The 21,553-nt window shown below is 37.7% G+C and overlaps 1 long non-coding RNA gene across 1 annotated transcript; it reads left to right on the forward strand.

The window, feature by feature from the left end:
- The first annotated feature begins 1,849 nt into the window (after positions 1-1,849).
- Positions 1,850-13,892, forward strand: LOC144667160 (uncharacterized). Its single transcript, XR_013573287.1, has 5 exons — positions 1,850-2,834; positions 10,722-10,795; positions 12,563-12,757; positions 12,992-13,050; positions 13,695-13,892. It is a non-coding gene; the product is annotated as an uncharacterized LOC144667160 (long non-coding RNA).
- The last annotated feature ends 7,661 nt before the right edge of the window (positions 13,893-21,553 follow it).

The raw sequence follows: 21,553 nt of genomic DNA on the forward strand, positions 1-21,553 counted from the left end.
GTAGCTTGTCGTGAAATTACTTCCGGTGGAAGCAGTAAAAGCTAAAAAATTTTGCTTCCGTTAGAAGTTAATGCATCGCCATTAGAAAAAAAAACCGCAACCGTTTTACTGGAAATGTAGCCACTAGAAATGGTATGTGTAGCCGTTAGGTAAAGAATAACGCGAAGAGTAGTAGCTTTTGGCAATATCCTAACGAAAATTTACTTCTCAATGTGGGGTTAAGATTGCGTGACGAGACAAAAGGTAACTAAATTGCATAAAGCTGGTTACTTTTTGACAGCCGATGTCATGTAATTTTTTTCGCTTCAAGTCCTGTTCCAACTTAGTTTACTACAAGCCGTAGAAACTACGTTTTAACGAGAATTTTGAAGGTATTGTTGTTGAATCCAAACCGCGGCAGGCGAACATGCAATTTTTTTACCGCGCGTGTTATTTGTCAGTTGACGACGGCGCGCGCATCAAAACTACCATACATACAGTGGAACCCCGATATAACGATCTTCGATATAACGATATTCCCGATATAACGATGAATATGTTATGTCCCGGCAATAGTAAAATGTATGGGACGGAACCCCGATAAAACGATTCCTCGATATAACGATATAATTTTACTGCCCCCTTGGCATATCGTTATATCGGGGTTCCACTGTATATGGAAAGCGCGCGTATAAAAACACCCATTTTCAATGCGTGCGCCGTCGTCAATTGACGTCCTCGTTCTCTTGCTAAATCAATCTACTGCTAATCGAAAACGCTTCTCAGTCCCAAATATACAACACCCCCATTAGACGGACACCTGGTGATGGTCCCTGCCGTTTTTCAGTCATTTTACTGTAACCAAACTCCCTATAAGACGGACACCTCTCTAAGACGGACAACGAACACTTTGAAATCATTAACGGACACTTGAGAAGTGTTTTTTATCATGCATGTTTTATTGGTGAAAATACTTTCAAACTTCGTATCAACCTAAAGCAAAGTTAATCAGCGCCCCAAGGATACGTGTCAAGCTTGCTAACCACAAACAATGACGCGTTGACGGTTTACTTCTCTGCTTACGTGTATGGACACTAACGAGGTCGTTTTCTACTTACAGTATTACAGTTTGTAGAAGCTCTCAATTTTTGCTTTAACAAGCAAATACGGTCCAAAGGTTTGTTGCATTGTGCAAAGGTTTAGCTTTATTTTCGCAGAATTACTGGTGTCATGTTACCTCGACTCTCTACAGAGCGGACACATCTCTAAGACGGACAGCTGCGGCCGATCCCGAAGGTGCCCGTCTTAGAGAGAGGTGACTGTAAAAGACAGCTCAATTCATCCATAAAACGCTGCTTAAATAATACGCAAATGTTTTATCATTTAAAATCAGTGTACTATAAAAATACTGAAAACAAAATTTAGTTCACTGGTCAGGTTCTTTCAGACACACACCAGAATGTCTGTGACTCGGGGACAAAATTTGCACATCTTCGTGAATTTTCTGTCGTGCGTAACTCGAAATGAAACAACTATTTCGATTAAAGGCAATCGACAAAGTTTACTATTTTTAACCAAGCCACAGTATATGAGTCGCGACTGACAAATACAGCATTTCCTCCGCGAAGATAAAAATAAGTGCTTGAACTGAACTACAAAGAAACTGTTAGTTAAAATTATTTAAAAGGCGATCAAATTCTTCGCTTTTCTGTTTCGTGAAATTAAAAAAAAAAAAGACAATGGGAATTGGTTTGTTCAACTAAGTTAAGCACGATGCTACTGTAGTAGGTTTTGCCCCGTGTTACCCCTAGTTATGCGCTCACTGTTAATTCCCTTATTACTGGCACCCAGGGTACCCGTTACCCAGCCCAATTTACTTCTTCGGTATGCGCATTCAGACTTAATTGAGCCCTATTTAGTTAGCCCCTAATTCCCTGTCCTTTCCCTGTCACTCTCATACTTCTCATGGCCCTTTCTCTTTCATTTACTTACCCTCTTGTTTATTACCCAATGACTCAAGCTACGACTCCCACTATTCCGCTCATTTCCGCCTTATTTTACTACCTCGCGTTATTTTATTTCCCTAGTATACACCTAACTCTTATGCTCTTTTCCCCATAATTTCCCCCTATGACTCACTCACTAAATCCCCCTAGTTGTAATACGGTAACCCTATTCCCTGCTTTACCCTACATTTCCACCCTATTTCTGTACCCATGCCACCCACTATACCACCAATTTTCACCCTAATTCTCATATCACTTAGTTCTTTTTTTTTACCTTTCCTACCATGAGTCGAACCCGGCACCACCCGCTTTGTAGCGAACCCTCTTAACCACTACACCACTCAGTTCTCTGATGAAATGTTACAACTTTTTTTGGTATCGTGACTTTTTGGTCCCAGGCTCACCTCGGCCAGAAGGTATTTGTTATGTATACCTTAGCTAAATATCCTATTTTTAAGCAGCGTTTGATATTTAAATGGAAGCTACTGTGAAATGATTGAATTGTTTCCAGAAAACGTTTGAAATTTAACGCAAAAAAAGTTAAAACAAATAATTAGAACAAAATCCGCCCCGGTTGCGGATCTTGCCCAAGCTCTTCGCGGAGCCCGGAGGGTCCCGGAGAATGCTGGGTCAAAGATGGCGCTAAACTCGAAGACAATGTTTTGATGTGGGGAATATTTCTTTCCATTTTAAAGGACTTACAAGGGAAAGAATTGGACCCTTGCTAACTACGGAGGATCAAAACCATCCAAAAAGCATTTTGGTGATTTAAGCGGAAAGAAGAGGATAGCTTGAGAGCGTAAAATAGCTAATTATGGTTCCACGTGCAAGCTTCAACTCAGATTGTCGGTGAGTTTTAAACTTGTGTCTTTAATAGAAAGACTTAGAAATGGCGTAAGGCTGACTTCAAAGAAACAAAAAGAAAGTTTTAGAAAACATAAGAGGTAAATTCTTTGACCACAACAAATTCACCTCAATAGATTTTAATTTGTTGTTTGTTGACCTGGGAGATAGAGGGGAAGAGGGAGGGGTGGGGGGCTGTAGGGAAATAGAAGTAGTAAAAAACTCCGGTCCTTCCCAGCCAGCAGCTCCAATCCTGGATCCTGCTAGGAAGTCCTCAGGAGGAACCATGGCAGACAGTTTACGAGCTGAAAGGCACGTGTACATGACAGGAAAATATACGGACGAGTCAAATCAAAATGAGGCCATAGGCACCTATGGCCCTGTTTTGATTTGACTGTTTCTCTACAAAAATGGTAAGCTCCGGACCAATTTTTTGGTGAGTCCGTACCCAATTTTCTCGGTTGTGTAAATGAACCTGAAGTGTAGGAACAGGCCTTCTGATAGGGTGCGTTAATAACAAAAATTATGGGGCATTGTAAGGGCACATTATGTGGCAATAACGGGCCATTTATGCTGCAAATCATGCAAAATTTTCTGAGCTATTTGAATCTCGTATTGCTAGGTTTCAGGGAAGGAAAATCTTTTATGCAGCTCAAAAAAGAATAAGAGCATTGAGGAAAATAAATATATCTCTGTCTTGATTTAATAAAATGTGTCTAATGAAGTTTTACAAAAGTGTCTACAAAAAATGTTCTATAAAATGTGTCTACAAAAGTTCTCAAGCCATAGTTTTAAAGGGTTAATTTTAGATTTTATTTATCGTGAATTACTCTAATTTTTATGACTTTTTGAACCAAAAAGACTGTGTTTGCCGCATTCTATTAAAATCATGAATTCTACCAATTTAATTTATTTTTTTGACAACATTAAATGGCATATCAAATGAAAACAAACTCAACAAGCAGCTATTTAAAACTAGCAGTAACCAATAGTTAGGAAGTGCGGGCGACCATGTTTTTTGCGCGATTGAGGATAGCGTGGGAGAAGCGAGGGAGACGCGCGGGGCTGCGGTTGATTCGTATTTCAGTTCCTTCTTATTTTGATGGTATTCTTATGCGAATTTGCGCCCTAGAAATTTTAATTATATAAAAAAATATGTTTATGAAATGCATTATTATTATTAGTTGTTGTTGTTGGTAATATTATTACTCTTACTATGATTTTTGTGCGGATTACACAAAGTGTGTAGAGAAGATTAGAGAAGATTGAAAATATTTACAAATCACGGCGGCGTGAAACAGCGTAAAATCGCTTACAATACTGCAGAATTCCTAGGACAAAATGAACACAAGCAACACTTTCAACGCTTTCTTTTACTTTTAATGTTAATAAACATACTCCTTTGTATTTTCTGAAGCATTGTAGTAACTTTCTAAATCTATAAACACAACTCAAAACAAAGCGGCCAAATAAACAACTGAAGCAAGTCCCGATAAAAGATGGGTGTCAGATAACAACAAATGCGTGTCAAATCTGTTTGGCTTCAAAAGCCTAAAATTCCGGACTAAAGATGGAAAATGGGAGAAACTTGAAAGAAACTTTGTTTCATATTAACTTTCGGTTAAGAGGAAGCCAAGAAATGTAAGCTTATTCAAGCGTCAAAATATCGAAAATTTCAAAGCCGTGCAATTCGGCATACAAGAATTATTAATTATTCTGTTCACGCTAAAGCGAAAATTTTGATTTCAGCCAACGGCTTCTGCAGTCAATTATTCACTCAACGGCTTTACCGATCCTTCTGAAAATTCCATCCAAACATTACCATTTTGTTCTCAGAAGTCTTTAGAAGCCGCATTAAGTCTGTGTTCAAGTCTGTGATGTGCATTCAAAACGCATTTGGAAGTGCCGTGACACCATGTCTTCGCGGCCGTGGAAGGAAGATGAATCCTTCATCAGCAAGGTTTTAGCACTCTGTACTCGATGATTTTCCATTTTACAGCTATATCTTACTGAAAATTTGCAGTTTAGCCTCCCGTTGCTTGTACAAGTAAACGCCAAACCGTGATACGTGACATGTGTTTCGGAAAATTTCATTCCTCAATTCCTGTGCTATCAACATGGAATTCACGTGATGACCACGGACCTTGAACTCAACACCAGGGCCTTTGCTCCGCCGTTTGCTCACATTCCAGTTGGAAGAACAAAGGAATGTAAAAAATGTGCCCACATTTTGCTTCAAGTCGGCTAAGAACGTGCCGCTGACTCCAAGAATAGTCTGCGGGCTCGCTTTTGCTCGCCCGCAAAAAGAAATAGTGTTTCGTTTTGTGATCGCGGAACGATAAGCATAATAAAAGTATAAGTGATATTTATGGTGGGAAAGGTTGAGGAGAGATTAGACTGCAAAATAGTCGTATCTTTTGCGAATGCTCGGTCAACGCGCTTGGTCTTCGAACAAGAGCGAGAGGTCTGGAGCCGATGTTAAAACTGTGAGTGAGACTGGGGAGAGACACTAAAAGTTACGTCGTTTTTTCTCGCCTCGCACGCCCATACGAGACTCGCAAAACGATCGGTGCTTCGCGCCTTAAATGCGCGCTTTTTCAAAGAGACTTAAGAGAAAAAATGACTGTTCGAAGAGACTTAAGAGAAAAAACGACTGTTCGAAGAGACTTAAGAGAAAAAACGACTGTTTTGCAGTCTGAGGAGAGATGGGTTTCTAAAATTTTTGACAAGATCCTAGGTCAAGAATTAGTATTACAGGAGAATTGCGAAACTGAATGTCAAGTTCTTTGCCTTTACCCCCTGTGCCTGCAGAAATCACGAGACATTCAAAGACATCCAGTCTTGTTTGCTCTCCTAAGTGCTCTTATTGGTGGAAAATTTACGAAGTCAACAATAAAAATAGAAAGTAGCTTGGATATTTACAAAACAATTAAACACGGAAAGGATGCTCGTTATATTTTTCACCAGTAAATTGCTTTTATCGAAATAAGACGTGTCACAGTCGTCAGGTATTTCTATTTGTAATAAATCTACATAACTTTGCGTCTTCCTGACGAATATTTACTACTACGAGTTGACATTGTGGTCACGAGTGTTCTTCTGATTGGATTGTGCCCCTGCTGTGTAAATAGTTCACATCAAATCCAAAACAATACTATTTTGTTTCTGAGGAAACATAAAAAGTGCTAGTACAAGAGCTAATCTAAAGTTTTCTTAATCCATGCATGGTCTAAAATGAACTAAGAAAAAGCATTCTATATTGATGAAAGCTTCATTTCAAGGGAATCGGGTTAAAAAGTAACAAATAATAGATGTCACAGCAACAAAGTTTGCGTATGGTTCATGTCAACTCATAACTGGAAAACCATGCGAATCAAATTGCTTCTCATTTAGAAACCACAGAAAGCCCTGATCGCTAGCTAAACCAAACGGGAAAAAACCCCCGGCAAATAAACATCAGGGTTAAAAAAAAAATTACAGCAGAGCTTTTAGCCTGAATTTGTTGGCTTTTTTGTCAAGGCTCATTTTTTTCTGGCTGTTAAAGAGCCATGCATTTAAAGGGACACAATTCATATGCATACATGACATACCCAAAGCTTTGCAGTGCATTGTAGGGTGATTTCAAACACAGTCAGCCATTTTCAAGTTTTCCGAAGTTATAGAATATTTTACGGCAAAGCAATAGAATGGATCAGAGCATTGTGACTTCTTTTCTTATTCTGAATGTCTGAGAAGCAAATACTTTCTTCTAACACAGACATGTGGTTGCCACATTGGCTAAAACCAAAAATAAAACCAAAAGTTTTAGCGACCAGTGCGTTTCACTTTCTAGCCCTGTGGCTGCTTTATTTTCTGATATGAAATGTTTACTTTAACATTACAAAAACTTTGATTTCAGCTGGCCAATCAAGGCATGATATTTTCTGTTTCTTCGGTGAAAAGTAGCAGGCAAGTGTCATCAACCAGCCAGCTGCTATTTTGACCCTGAACATGATCTACTTAAATAAAGGTTTGAAGTGTTGCTTCCTAGCTAGACCATCAGTTGCCCATTTTGTTGTCAATACCCCAGATGTAAAAACAAAATCATTTGAAAAGACCAAATTACCTAATAACTTCTCAAATTATACAAACAGAATATTACTAAGTCTTTAGCCATGGTAAAGTTCAAGCCAAATATCTTTTTCAATGCCTTCAAATCAGCTGTAAAGTCTAATTCCGAGTCTTAATGGATGTGGCAGAGTTACCATTAATGCACAGTTGTGCGTATTTCACACACAAAATTCTAAAAAGGACACAAGCTTGTTTGCACCTGTGGGTCCCAGAAATGCACAACTCAGAGATTCTGATATTACACAACAGGGGCGTATCTAGCCTATAGGCCCGTAGGCCCGGGCCTACAAATTTTTTAGCCCAAGAGAGTAATTGCAGATGAGGCACTTTTAAGATGAAATAGAAAGCAATATGCATTATAAATATCGCAACTACCCTTTCTCTATTGATCAAGTCTCTAGCAAGTAGAAATTTTTGGCTGCGTGGTCAAAAATAAAGTTCTCGTGTTCGAGTATAAAGTAGCATTCCAGACGTTTCGGGCTTTTTTTAATAGCACGACGTCGTAGTTCACACCACCGACAGTAGCCAGTCTGGTCTTAACGTGGGAACTTTTCCATGCACGCACGCTCGCTTCCGCACCTGTGATCAAATTTTCTTGATCCCGCCCTGCAGGATCCCAAATGCTTTATCGTTATCAAGGATGCTTTCACCTGCGAAACAACCGGCTCAGTGTATGGCATCTCTTGCCGCCTTTGTTCTGCGATCTACATCGCCGAAACTGGCAGCACGCTACAGCAACGTTTCGTTGAGCGCCTCTGCAGCATCGAGAAAAAACCTGCCAGGCTTTCCTGTCGCAAAGCATTTCAATATAAATGGCCATACTTTTCAAGATGTTCAAGCCCATAGCATCATATTCTGCGATGGGAACAAACAACGAAAACGTCAGGAAAAGCGACCCATCTTCAATCTGTGAACACTGAGTCAGCCGTGTTAACTGAATGTAAGTCGCGCGCGCAGCTTGCATTGGAACTCTTTTTTTGTGGCCTTAGCAAATTGCTTAACGAAACAGCAACTTGACTTTCACTGATACAGGGCTAAGCTCGAAACGTCTGGAAGGATATATTGTTAAATTGGCACTTTATACTCGAACTCGAGAACTTTATTTTACAAAGTGGTTGGTATGTGTCGGTAAAGACAAGTGCGTTTATATATTTAACAATGAGTGAAAATTGCCGGACCATTCTCGGCAATTAAATGCCAAAATTTAGGTGCTGCCGGATTGCACTTTATGGGGGCCTTTATCTGGAGCATAACCCCGACCCCCCCCCCTCCCTCTAGAAGCGGCCAGGCCTACAACTCTTCAGAAAGCTGGCTACGCCCCTGCACAATAATGTGATTTTGCATAATTGACCACAAATTACAGAATTCGTAATAAAAACCTGCAAAATTTGAAAAATTGCACAATAAACTATTGCTTTATTCAAGAAAAATCCAAGAGAAGTTAGATCATTTTCATGTGAAGCCATCAGAATTCTAAATTTAAAAAATTAAATTAATCTTGTTTTCAACAGGCAGAATTTTCATGATCAAAGGTGGAAAATATGCATTACATTAAAAAAGATCCAACCAGACACAGTCTTTTAGTCCTCAGGTGGTTATTTTTTCTGCTTTCCACCTTTTTTACATCCCTGCCTTTCAATGCTATTCTTTTTTGTCATTTAAAGCATTCAGACTAGAAAACTCAGGTCATTGGTAAAGTAAAGTAAAGTAAAGTCTGTCTCCGAGCCATGAGGCCCATACAGCCGGAACTTATCCCGGTTTCAGTAGCATTAAGCGACTAGGAGTATTGCTACTCCCCCCTGGATGGGATGCTAGTCCATCGCAGGGTTACCCCCCAGCAGTAAATTCGCCGGTACCCATTTTTACACCTGGGTGGAGAGAGGCACTGTGAGAGTAAAGTGTCTTGCCCAAGAACACAACGCAGTGCCCCGGCCAGGCCTCGAACCCGGGCCGTTTGACTCGGAGTCGAGCGCGCTAACCATTAGGCCACCGCGCCTCCTCATTGGTAGCATAATCAATATTATTAAAAACTAGCAATTATGGTATATTGCAATTCCTGCATATTAATTGCTTAACAGCAGAAACCCATAAGAGTTGAAACGTTTAACGCGTGCGCACAGCGTTTGAATATTGATTTTGCTAAGTACCATATTTGGAAACACGAAGAATTTGTACGCGAAAAATATACACGTAATGACACACGCAACATAATTTTTGGTTTTGCGGTAAGTTGCTTGAAATTCGACCAAAACACCATAAATTTCTTACAGAAACTAAAGAAATACATTAAGTGTATTGAAGCGAAGTTCTCCAGACAACTTCAAGAAGATGAAACTGGAGAATTTAAGCAAATTTAGCTTTTTTCGACCAAGCTTGTTCAAAAACAAGATTACGCCATCGAGTGCGAGCTGTGAATTTAATCCAAATATAGCAATTTTGATTGGTTAAATGTTTCTCGTGATTTTCCAAATATGGTACTAAATGTAAACGAATGTGCAAACGCTTTGTACAATGCGAATCATAGGGAGTTACACATTTCAACCCTTATGGGTTTCTGTTAACAGGCAATGGTATATGAGCTTATATACCATTGACCACAAATATGGTAGCAAAAACGCGTCAACGAAAACAGCTGGGGAGCTCAAATATTGCAATTCTTTGGGTGCTTTTAATAAAACAATTATTCCAGTTGCGCTTGTTGGATATGAGATCGTTAGAGCCAATGAGGTGCGTAGCGCCGAGTTGGCTATCTACCATCTCATATCCAACATGCGCTCATGGAATAATTGTTAAGTAGTACACCGATATGGAAGACCCATATTTATTTCTGTAAACAAACACTGCATAGTTGAAATTTCCATCTACTCTAAATTGTAAAATCTTTAAGTTTGTTGATGTTTTTAATGCAAACAAAACAATTTTGTTGTCTTAGTGAAAATGATCTATTTATTGTGCCTCTACAGAACCTTGTGGTAGTGTTGTAGGCACAATCAGTTATCATTTTTTTTTAACCTAAATAATTTAGTTATGTCCAACTTTTCTATACAAATTTAATTTTTTGCAATTTAAATTCAATGGCAAAAAATTTATATAGAAGCATCAAACAGATTACTTGTTATCTACGACTCTGGAAATATCTGTAATAATTTTCTTCTCATTTTAATCCACAATGTTTTTACATTGCTTTTTATAAACTTCTTTATAGGGTTCTGACTAAGATATTCAACTCCTGATTGTCTTAAAGACAAGTGATAAACAGTTTTATTGACTAGTGAATACTAGTATATTGCTTGATTCAGAAAGTGTCAGCTACTATGCCTTATGCATGATGACGTCAATTGCTCAAAATTCACCACCAAGCCACGTTTACGTGAATTATTCTCAACCTTCTTTCACCCTTATACAGTTTTCACGTGGGTATTCTTTTCATCTTTGCTGCATTGGGAATGCGTTCATTAAAAAATATGCAAGTTTGCACTTCGATAGCAAGGCTTGGTGGTGAGCCAAGCCACTCTGACGTAAACATGCTTAGGGGCTATTCAGAGCTAATTGAGCTATGTTTAGCACTCAAGGATCCTCTCTTGATCCTTAAAACCTCAGTACTTGTAGGCAAACTCCTTTGCTTGATTTTGCCCCTGTTCAGTTTAAAAACAACTATTGTGAATTTCAACCCCCCCCCCCCAAATTCCCTCTTGTCTCAGCTACACCTTTAAAAGAAAGAATATCTCACTGGGGTGACATGTAGCTTTCTGTCATTGTAACTTACTTTTCTTTTGCCTACAGTACTGCTAGCTGTGTTGTGCTGCCAAAGGATCTGTGGATTGCAGGAACCTGAAATGTCTCAAGGATACAAGAAGGTGATTATTATTGTAACACTTATACTCAGATTTAAAAGTGTTTCTCTGTGGAGCACAGAGAGAATAACCCTTAACTTAAAGGACCCTAGTCGGCCTGGCCATTTTTAATGCAATCAGTCAAAATAATGAAAATTGTTTGGTGAAGCGTAATCTTCTTGCATTGCTGTAAGTTGTGTTACTGAAAGTCTGTTCAATTACCAGTTTCAGAGTGATCTCTTTTGTTTAGACATGTTTCTGTAAAAATATGATACCAAAGCTCTTGAATGTAAACAAAAACAAAGATGTGGCTGACTGGACTAGAGGCCTTTAAAGACTCCAAAGAAAACCTCAAGGTAGTTTAAGAACCTCCTTTAATCAAAGTACATTTGACAGATATTTCTTTATTCGCGTGACTGTATGGGGTCCTGATGTGGACATCCAAAAACAAAATCGAAATAGGTTTTTTTCCCACTGCATTTTAGCTGCCCAAAAACACCAAATTTCACTTTTGGGTGGGTCAAAAAAGGCACAAAAGGGAGGACCTGGGACAAGTCGAGCTGTGATGCCAAAACAGGAATGCCTTTTGCAGGGTTTCCCTGCGTTGTAAGGTTATTTGTTCTACACATCATTTCAACAAAATATATGTGGAATTACACACTCTCAGTTAGTACAATCCCATTCTGTTTGTTTGGTTCTCAATGACATTCTTGTCCCCATTTTGCTTGGTTTTTGACCCAACTGGAAGTGTCATTTGTTTCTTTTGAACACAGACCGGTAAGACCTCAAAAGTGCTGGGGTAGTTAAAACTTTTAGACCTTCAATGCAATTTATCTGAAATTGTGCACCAATTTTGAACTTGCAATTTTCTACAATCCTTTGTTTTTAGTTTTTCAGATTTTGACATTTTGGGCGGGAAAATGACGTCCCCAAATTGGCGACAAAATTTGTTTTTATTATTATGGAATATCTAATAAAGTTTTCTTAAAGGACTTGCCACAAGGATCTAAAAAAGCGAAAATTTGTTTGTAATAATAGTAATTCAAAAGATATAAGGTTTTGAAATTTGAATTTCCCGCCATTTTGGGCTATTTTAAGTAACAAATGAATAAATTCAGGTCATTTTCAGCCAAAGGAAAATTTAGTAGTGAATACAGACAACAAAGCATTTATTTTCAGTTGGTGGTATGACAAAACACTAAATCTCAAATACTGATTGGATAAATTTATGAAACTTTTTCCCAAACTGTTTCTCAGCTAAGAATGCCTCAAATCTCTTTTGTGCGCTTGCACTGAGCGTGAATTCAATACGCGAACTTCAAAATGGGTTTTCAAGGAATATCCAATCTCCTCCACAGAACCCGATTTTCTTGTGGTCAGCTCAAACAACGCAAACACTGGCAGCTTCCGAGGTTTTGAACATACGGCAATCAGATTTAAGCTTAATCGAGAACTTCCGAGACCCGCCCCCACCCCCCTCCTCGCTTTGGTTTTTGGTACAGCTTTAACTGTTGCAGTAACTTTTAAGCGAAGTTAAAGTTAAAAAGTTGTCACCAAATTCTATCCTCCTGTCAATATCCAACTATTCTCTGAGAGAAAATTTTACATATCCTTCAGTGAATTACAATGAGAAAACAAGCCAACCAGATGATTGCACTAAAATAACTGCACTCGGTGCGAGGTCGCAAACGTTTGCAAATTTACATTGCAAATTATACATGTGATGAAAAAAATGTTGGTTAGTTACTTCGTTCGTTTATTTACCATCAACGTTCGTAATTTCAATTACAGAAATCCACCTTTGGCTTCGCCTGTTGCTACGAAAAAGTATCAAGCTTCGGTTTGGAATTATGCTGACGTTTGGTGCTGACACGAAACACAGATACCTGTAAAAAGAACTTGACGTCAAGCAAACCTTGCAAGCACGTGCGTAAAGCAAAGATGTCACAGTGAAGTCTCGTGAAATGGCTTTTGAGTTCTTTCAAGGTAAGAGCAGAGCACGAGAGTTTTGTAAAACTGTGTGTTGTGTAGGAAAGCTTTGTGTAAAATCTGTTTGAAAGATTTCCCAGCCTAAAAGTTGAAATTATCGTTGAATGTTTTGGCAGGATGTTTTTTTATAACGATAAGAGCTTTTAGTTGCGTGCGTGCTGCATTAAAATTGAGAATTCTGCTGGAAACAAGTTGTTTAAATGCAATTTTTTTTGAAATTCTCTTTTACAGAAAGAAAATAACGACGATACAACAGAGAATACACTTGAGCCATGACACCAGTACTTCAGGTAACTTAACTCTTTCAGTTCAATGTTCGATTGAAATTTCAATTCTCCTCACTGATTCCTATACATTACTTCAACGTTAGTTCTGAGAATTTGCTTGTACACCAAGACAATATCTCCTGCTGATGATTTTCGTTATTCTCATTACCTGATTGCTTGACAGTTTATCGATATTGTAAGGAGAAACAACATGTTGATCACTTGGCAATCGAAAATTTATCTTTGTTTGAAGTAATATATCAAACACGAGAGGCAGTATTTCATCGGGATATCCAAACACCGAGAAGAGAGTTGAAAATACGACGCGCAGCGGAGTATTTTTGACGAAATTCGAGGTGTTTGGATAGCCGATGAAACACTGTCTCGAGTGTTTGATATATCTTCTCAATCGAAACAAAAACTACGGAGTAAACGGAGAAATAAAATCGTAAAAATCTATGCTAATTAAGATCGGGTTTCCAAACCACCGTCACGGTTATAATTTTCTTTGTTTTAACTTGATGAATTATTAATGAGTTTGAGAAGTCTGTGTATAGTAATCAATGTATGAACAGAAGCACACGCTCAGAAACTGTTTGAATTGCTTGTTTAGATAAACAACCATTTCAAAATGCGTTTAGTAAATCATACTTTTTATTTCCTTTCAGGAATTCTGGCGTTATGACCAAGACAGTAAAAAGATGACGGCAATACATTGAAGTTGACAATACGCCGAAGGAAACTGAAAGCACTGGAAGAAACACAAGACAAGGCTCTGGAAACAATGCAAGACAGCGGAGTAAAGTAGGACAGATTGTTTAGGATCGATAACGTTAATTTTCTTCTCGGATTAAGCAAAGAATACTAAGAAAAAAATTTGAAAGCAACTAGCGACTTATATTCTAGCTTAACTAGCCTGCGAGCAGGCTCTCTATTCGGGGGCAACGTGAATATTGAACTATTCGAGCACCGAAGGCGCGATCCCGCGAGTGCCGAAGGCGCGAGTGCGTGGGCGAAGCGAATGAATGTGAATGTGAATGTTGCTGTATCTGCAAGTGTACCTTTTTGGTAAAATATGGAACTGGTAAAAAGGTTTGCATGTAAACGGAAAATTTATTTGAATCGTCAAATCGCGATGGGAGCGGCGGGCAAATGATGACAGATGTACGAACAAATTGAAAAACAATTCGCAAAATTGTCTAGTTTGTCCAGCCGTGTGTGCGATTCGTGTGGCCGAAAAAATCAGAAAATCGAACTTAACTAGTGAGCATCACTCTCGAACGGCATTTGTAAAGCTGCTTTATTCTCCTGCGCGTTTCGTCCGACTGTCGCGGACTTCTCAGCCGATGCAAATATTAACTGCGAACTGACGCTCGTAACGCCGGTTAAATCTCGCAAAGCAACACAGTTCAACCCACCGGTTGTCCCTCCTTCACCTGGTCTTCAATTAGGCTGGAAAGTGGGCATATTACTAAAACGATAGTGTCTGAGAGTCGCTCGTAAACTTTCTTCTCCGCCATTGCCACTGCAAAGAGTTGAAATATGAAGCAATTGCCGTAACCGGTTTGCATAACCGCAAAAACATCTCGTCCTTCTAGAAGACAATTTACCGCATCTTCCTGTTCTTGTTTTAAGTTAAGGAGATCGTTAGAATCAAGCGAAAGTTTCCAAAATGCTTCATGAACGCTGCTGAACGAACTCGCGTGTCTATTCCAGGACGCCGGCCGTAGTTGATTTGGCTTTGATGTGGACGCTGGTTTTTCTCACATTAATTGAGCCTGTCATTTTTGACCAATCAGAGTGCTGCGTTCGTGGACGAACGCGCCGGATTTGAAATTCAATGGCGTGCGTGCAGGCTCTCAATTTTGATCGCGGGCTCGCTTCGCTCGCCCAGCGGCTTGCTTCGCTCGCCGACTCGCGCCTTCGGCACTCGCGGGATCGCGCCTTCGGCGCTCGAAGAGTTCAATATTCACGTTGCCCCCGAATAGAGAGCCTGCTCGCAGGCTATAGCTTAACAAGAGGACGTTTTAGTTGCTTTTGAGAATTTTCATCGCTTCAAACTTGTCTTGTTTGCTGATACACGAGCCCAAGTCTCGAGATTTTGATCTACCAATTTTAACTTGGCTGCTTTCTGCAGGGCTCGGAAAATTTCTTTATCTGTTCTAATTGTTTTGCTGATGCACGAGCCCAAGACTCGAATTTTTATCTACCAAATTTTGCAAGTTTTTTGCTAGTAGTAAGAGAGATTCCTTATAGGTAATTCGCACACTGTATAGCAGAAATAGTTTTGTAACGAAAACGTGTGCTTTGCCATTTTACGGTTTGTTTAAAATTCGTCGGAAAATACGACCTTCGTGGCTGTGTATATTCATCTAAAAATTAACTAACTTAAAATTACACCAAAAATCTTGTAAATCAAGTTGATATTTAACTTGCCTATTGCAGTTGTACAGTGTGCAAGTTTCCTCGTAGGCAAATTTTATAGCTATTACTTCTTAGTTTTCTAATTCAAAAATCTGTCGAAAAATTTTCAGGCTAAGAATCGCTAATGTTGTTCAAAGCGTTTATTTCATTTCAAAATATCGGTGTTGTTGCAGATTTTCTTGAATGCTTATTACTCACTAGGGTAACCTATGTTCAATTTTTTTTAATTTTCCCGCCAAAAAACTTAGAAAAAATACGGGCGCTTTAAATACGCATGCGCAAACTTTTTTTTAGAAAAAATGTTGTATACTTCATGTACTCCGTTTGAAAGTTTTTGATTGTCCCGCCAAAACACTCGTGCGCTTTTTTTTAAAAAAAATTTAAGTGTATTAAAGTATTTTTAAGATACGCTTTATTACTTCTTCAAATTTAATTTTAATTATTTGGTCAATGAACGCAGTCAAACAATGCAAGTGTAAAGTTGTTTTTATTCTTTATAAATTAATCAAATAAAGTATTGCAATCAAGAATCAACAACAAGTGTCTCTTTCAATTGTTTTATTTTTATTCACTTTTTCTAATACAAATAAAGTTAATTAGTTAAGTGATTTCAATTAAATAATTAAAAAGGTGTGAGGAAAAAATGTCCCCTCTATATACTAAGACTTTTGGCGGGAAAATTTGAAAAAATTTGCACAGCGTTTCCCCTGACAACTTTTTTGACAAAAAATTTAAGAGGGTTTCCCCTCTAATTTTCCCGCCAAAAATGTAATACACACCATCTTGTACAAAAATTTGACCAAAATAAATCCAATTTAGTTTCCAAACAAAGTTTTTTTCCGTAAAAATTGAATTTGTTGCAGGCGGCAAATTTAGATTTTTGTACAAGATGGTGTATTCCACGTTAACGTCGCGTAAAAAAGTATGCCCTAAAACGACAAACAGTCTAAAATCCGTTACAGAAATGAGAAGAGCAGGTTAAAATTAGCACAACTGCAACATTTCAGCACACCGGGTTGAATATTGCAAAGGTAAGAACATTTTAAAATCACAATAACTAAGGGAGTTGATATAGCCTGCTAACTTAAGCCAAACTATACCAGCTCTCTTAATTACAGCGGTTAAAATATATTCCCACCGTCGCAATTCTCAAACTGATGTGATTAAATGTTACAATTCAACTAATTTAAACCTGCTACTTATTACTCGATCTTCTCATATCTGTAAACAGATTTCCAACTGCTTGTCGATTTAGGACGTACTATTTCACGTGAAGTTATTACACTACATTATATTTCAAGAAGATAACAAAGGCAAGCCATGAACCTAATATGAAATATGCCATTCGAAAAAAAAAACTTGCCGAGGCTAAAAAGAATTTATACACGCGTTTGATAAATTAAACCGATTTGAACAAATCCAAACGATTTTCTGCCGAACGACAAAAAAAAAAAAAACGAAACAGTAAAATGGCTCGCCATGTTACCTTCAAGAAATCAATTAAATCGAGCCATTTCAAGACCATTCGCTTCAGTTTGCTACACAGGACAAGCAAGACGAAACATAATTATTGAGAGAACTTACTTTTGTGCAAGCAATTTTACGAAAGTCATGCATGATTTTTGGTTTAATTTAAAATTACGAAACATAATTGAGACAGATCTTTGCAAAATTCAATAGCAAACATTTGCGCGTGTTTTTTGACCTGTGTAGCATTCAGAAACTCAGGTTTTGACAAAGCTCATACTCAGTGAGGATATAAAGATTATGTCTGGTTAAACAAGGCAGTAAAAAAAGGATTAAATCTGTAAAGTTATACAGCTTTACTGGTATCAGTAATTCAAAACGACTAATTAAACACAAATTTATAATCCAAGACGATTCGACTGAAAGTATTTGCTGATGGAACAATCAACAATTTTTTGTCAGCGATTCAACAGTTCGACTGAAAAAATACCAAAAATTTAAGACAGGTAGATTCAAAAATAGTTTTAAGAGGCGTTCGTAACCGAATTAAACAATGTAAAAATCAAAGAGAGTTAGAATGCCGAAGGAACGATCGTCTCGAAAGTTTTGTCAGCGATTCAAAAACACTAGTTTTGAACATACAATTTAAAAGAATACAAGACAATTAGAAATGAATATTGACTGATAGTTTTGATACAACAATAACAATTAAAAACTTCAAGACAATTAGAATAAATAGAGTCTCCCAAAAACGGCTGCGAGGGAGACTAGAATAAATATGGATAGTGAAACAATCTTAAGCTTCAATTTTTGGTAACGATTAACAAAATTGGCTTACGACACTTGAAAGTAAAAATCCAAGACAATTGCTATTAAAATATTGAATGATTGTCGATATTTGTCAACGATTTAAAAGAGTTGATTCAGTACAATTTGAAACTCCAAGACGATAAGAATTAAATATATTGAATGATAAAATGATCATCAATTTTTGTCAGCGATTTAACGGAACTGATTTGATTAAATGTAGAACGAAAAACGAAGAAACAGTTTCAATCGTAATTTGTTTGAGAGCTCATAAGACATTTTTTTGAAAAACCAGACATAATTCTTTATAACCTCACGGAAAACTAAACGAGAACACAGGTTTCTGATTGATGGTTCATAATTTTTTCCTCCCAAAAACAACAATTTGAAACCGAAACTTTGAATTACCGAAATACCTTACAGCATATGAACATCATTTTAGAAACCTGTCTTCTCTCTAAAACGTTACTTAATTTCAAGATGGCTCTGCATATCAACTGTAAGGCGTATAACGATATTTTACATAGAGAATAAAAAGACCAAACAAAACAAAACAAAAAAAGCCGAAAATGAATTAGGGAGCAAAATTAAAAAAATTTCCAAACTTTGTTCTACTTGTTGCTATCACGGCTTCAGTCGACATGCAGTGCCACCTTAAAAAGCTTAACCTAATGTCATGCTTTCAAAAAGGGGCTTCGAGCGAGTGTTGACCGATTTTGTTTGTGGTAATTTTATTAATAAATTGAAAACAAACTCGGCTTGATGTTGAACAACATGGTTAAACATGCAAAAAACAACAAACAAAAACCTCCGAGTAATCCAAAAAGAATTGAATTGAATCAACAAAATGCATTGATCGCTCGATAATGAAACCCCTTTCATGAAAACATGAACCTTTCCAACAAATAAGGCAGAATTTGTATTTCACTGTTGATTTTCTCTTAAGCTTCAGCGTGAATACATTCAATTTGGTAAGCCAGCCATATTTCAGCTGTGAATTTGTGTCCTCCAACGAAAAAATATTCTGAACACCCCCCACCCCCTCTGCAATTTCTTGTCAGACAATATTTCAGTTTAAAAGTAATCCAGCGAGAATTAAATGTTCACCAATGTAATTAATTCTATCCTGTTACTATGCCATTTCTTGTCGGAAAGGTGTCGTTATTAACTAAATTCACACAAGCTATTCTTATCTTTTATCCCTTCCTCCAGATTATGTCCAGTTGACTTTTCTTGCTTGAATTCTTCAACTCCTCTCATTCCTTTGCGGTTGTTTCTCTCTGGAAGCAAAATATATGAAGAATAAATTAGCAACAAACACACGAGTGCAATAACTAAAAATTCGGTAAACTAGTAAATTTTATCCCGGTTTCTTAGTGCGGTAATATTTATCATCTTAAAACTAATCGGAATGACCAAAAAAGTTCAAAAAGTAGTACAAATTATTTCACAGAATAGAACGAACGTTTAGCATTTTGCAGTTAAACCCACAGTTACCAATCTGAATTTCGCGGTCACAGAAATCGCGCACTTATCGCGAATAAAGGTACAATTCTGTTTTTACCAATGTAGCGAAACAACACCAACAGTTTTATAGCGCCTGGAATGATCTGCGTTATTCTGTTTAAAGTAAAATAGTGTTTGCTAAAGCCATGAGGCGTTTTACAAGAGCTTCGACATGAAACGTAAACCGAGTTGGAAGCGCACGTGGTGAGATTTGGAGAGATATTTGTAAGAATACTTCGCTCTAATTTCAACTAAAATGCCAAGAAATAGAAACTTACCGTAGATTCAAACAATGTGGAGCTACGTTCCCCCAAAGGCCTACATTTCTTCTCCAGAGTTTCTTCTCGTGAAGAAGGGAGCGCTTCACGTCTTACCCCTTCCGCGAACTTCTCTGACTGACAAACAAACACCTCGGACCTGCGTGGATATGAATATGGAAAATAAGATTAGACCAATCAGCTAACGATACGTCACATATTTTATTCATTGCATGCTTTCTTCTGCTACATTTTTCAGTGTGCCACGCCTTCTTTGGATTCCTTGTCGTTTTTCTGAGCTTGGGGAATTGTTGTGTCCAGTTGTCTATTGTTTTGAGAACGATCCACATTTTTGCACTCGTTTTCAGTATGGACACAATAGCCTATTTTGAAATATTAAAATTCTAACTTCACACCGAGGCTCAGAAGAATAAAGGAAATGAAATCAAGAATTTTAATATTTCAAAAACGACCCTTTTGGAAATGCTTCGATAGTTGTGGCGCAAAAAGGAGTGCAAAGGAACAAAAAAGACAGATAAAAATGTCTTCAGTTTAAGGACATGTATTGTTAAGATTGAATGGTAAAAGAGGGAGTAGCGCGCATTTTTATCATATGAAATATCACAAGGGCAGTACTTGGGGATTTTTGGACTCCAGGATCAAAGCTAGAGCTATGTAAGACACCGTTCAAGCTCAAGCCCTGTAAAAATCTAGTTCTGTCAATTTCCATATTTATTTACCTGACCTATAACCTGAGATCATGCCCTCCCTACTTATCATTCCCTATCGTGTGACTATATCAGCCTGACTAGCTTGTGAAACACTTCCCCGGGTACCAGAAGATATTTTTCTCGCGCGCGGCAGATTTTTCTTCGGCGGCCAATAGAGTGAATTCGTGTAACCCGTTTTTTATATGCAAATGCGCCGTGTAATATTTAAATGAGCTGTACAGGAAAACAGAAAATTGCGGACAAATCGTAATTATTTGCATGTGGAAGTCAGGTTAAAATTCAAGCATTTACCAATATGTAAAAAACCAAAACAGATAACGGGGCTTAAAATTTATCATGCCTTGAATTGTCTTGCGATTTTAGACAAACATTTTATATTCAACATCCCGTAAAGAAAAACAAATTAAACTTGACTGTAACACAATTCTGCGCGAGCAATCCAATGGGGAGCTTTAGCAAATCACGATGACAAACAACTTTTGTTTAGCAAACAAAAGGTTTAATGAGCAGGAAAATAGCCGTGCACGTGTTCTATTACTCTTGGCAAATTTCTTTCCCATCTTCTGAAAAACAACAATGTGAAATGACTAAATCCTGCGTGATTTGAACCAGACCGCTAATTTTCGATTTAGGTTGAACATGTTCTTGAAGTGCTTAAAGAAAGACACGTCCTGTTTATACTTATTTTCTGTATAACTATTAAAGTGATATCTTTGAGGTTTTCTGACCACTCGTGTATTGTTTTATTGTACACGAACATTAGAATATTATACGACTCATTAACATATAAAAAACGGGTTACACGAATTCACTCTAATATATAGAGACATGACCATCGACCGACACCGGAAGCCGCGCAAGAAAAACTTCTGGAACCCAGTAGTGAAACGAAATCTTCTCGCTCGGCTTTACGATTTTTACCGCACTATAACCCACTGGGGGAGCCTGTCTTGATCGAGGACCCTGGGGACGATCATGAGACTCCTGAATGTTTTAATTTTTGCAAGTAAATTAACTAATTGAATTTTAATTAATTTTGGTAAACGGACTTCAATAAACTGAATGAAAGAATTCAGCATTATCATCGGCTTCGGAGCCCTATAATACGCAGTTTAATTATTAATATTTCTTTATATTTGGTTAGAAAGTACAAAAGTACAGTAATAGCGTAAAAGCATTCTATCTGATGAAGGTGCTAACAACATGAAACGGCCCTGAACAAAAGCGTGACTTCATTTAAATTTTAATTTCAATTACTGACTAAAATTTGCATTTGTGATACGTGATTAATAATTAGACCGTTCACCAATCAAATGTTTGTGTGGAAGCTTTTGT

This window comes from Oculina patagonica, chromosome 10 (genome assembly GCF_052425735.1).
Source record: "Oculina patagonica isolate OP01 chromosome 10, crgOcupat, whole genome shotgun sequence".
Classification (NCBI taxonomy): domain Eukaryota; kingdom Metazoa; phylum Cnidaria; class Anthozoa; order Scleractinia; family Oculinidae; genus Oculina; species Oculina patagonica.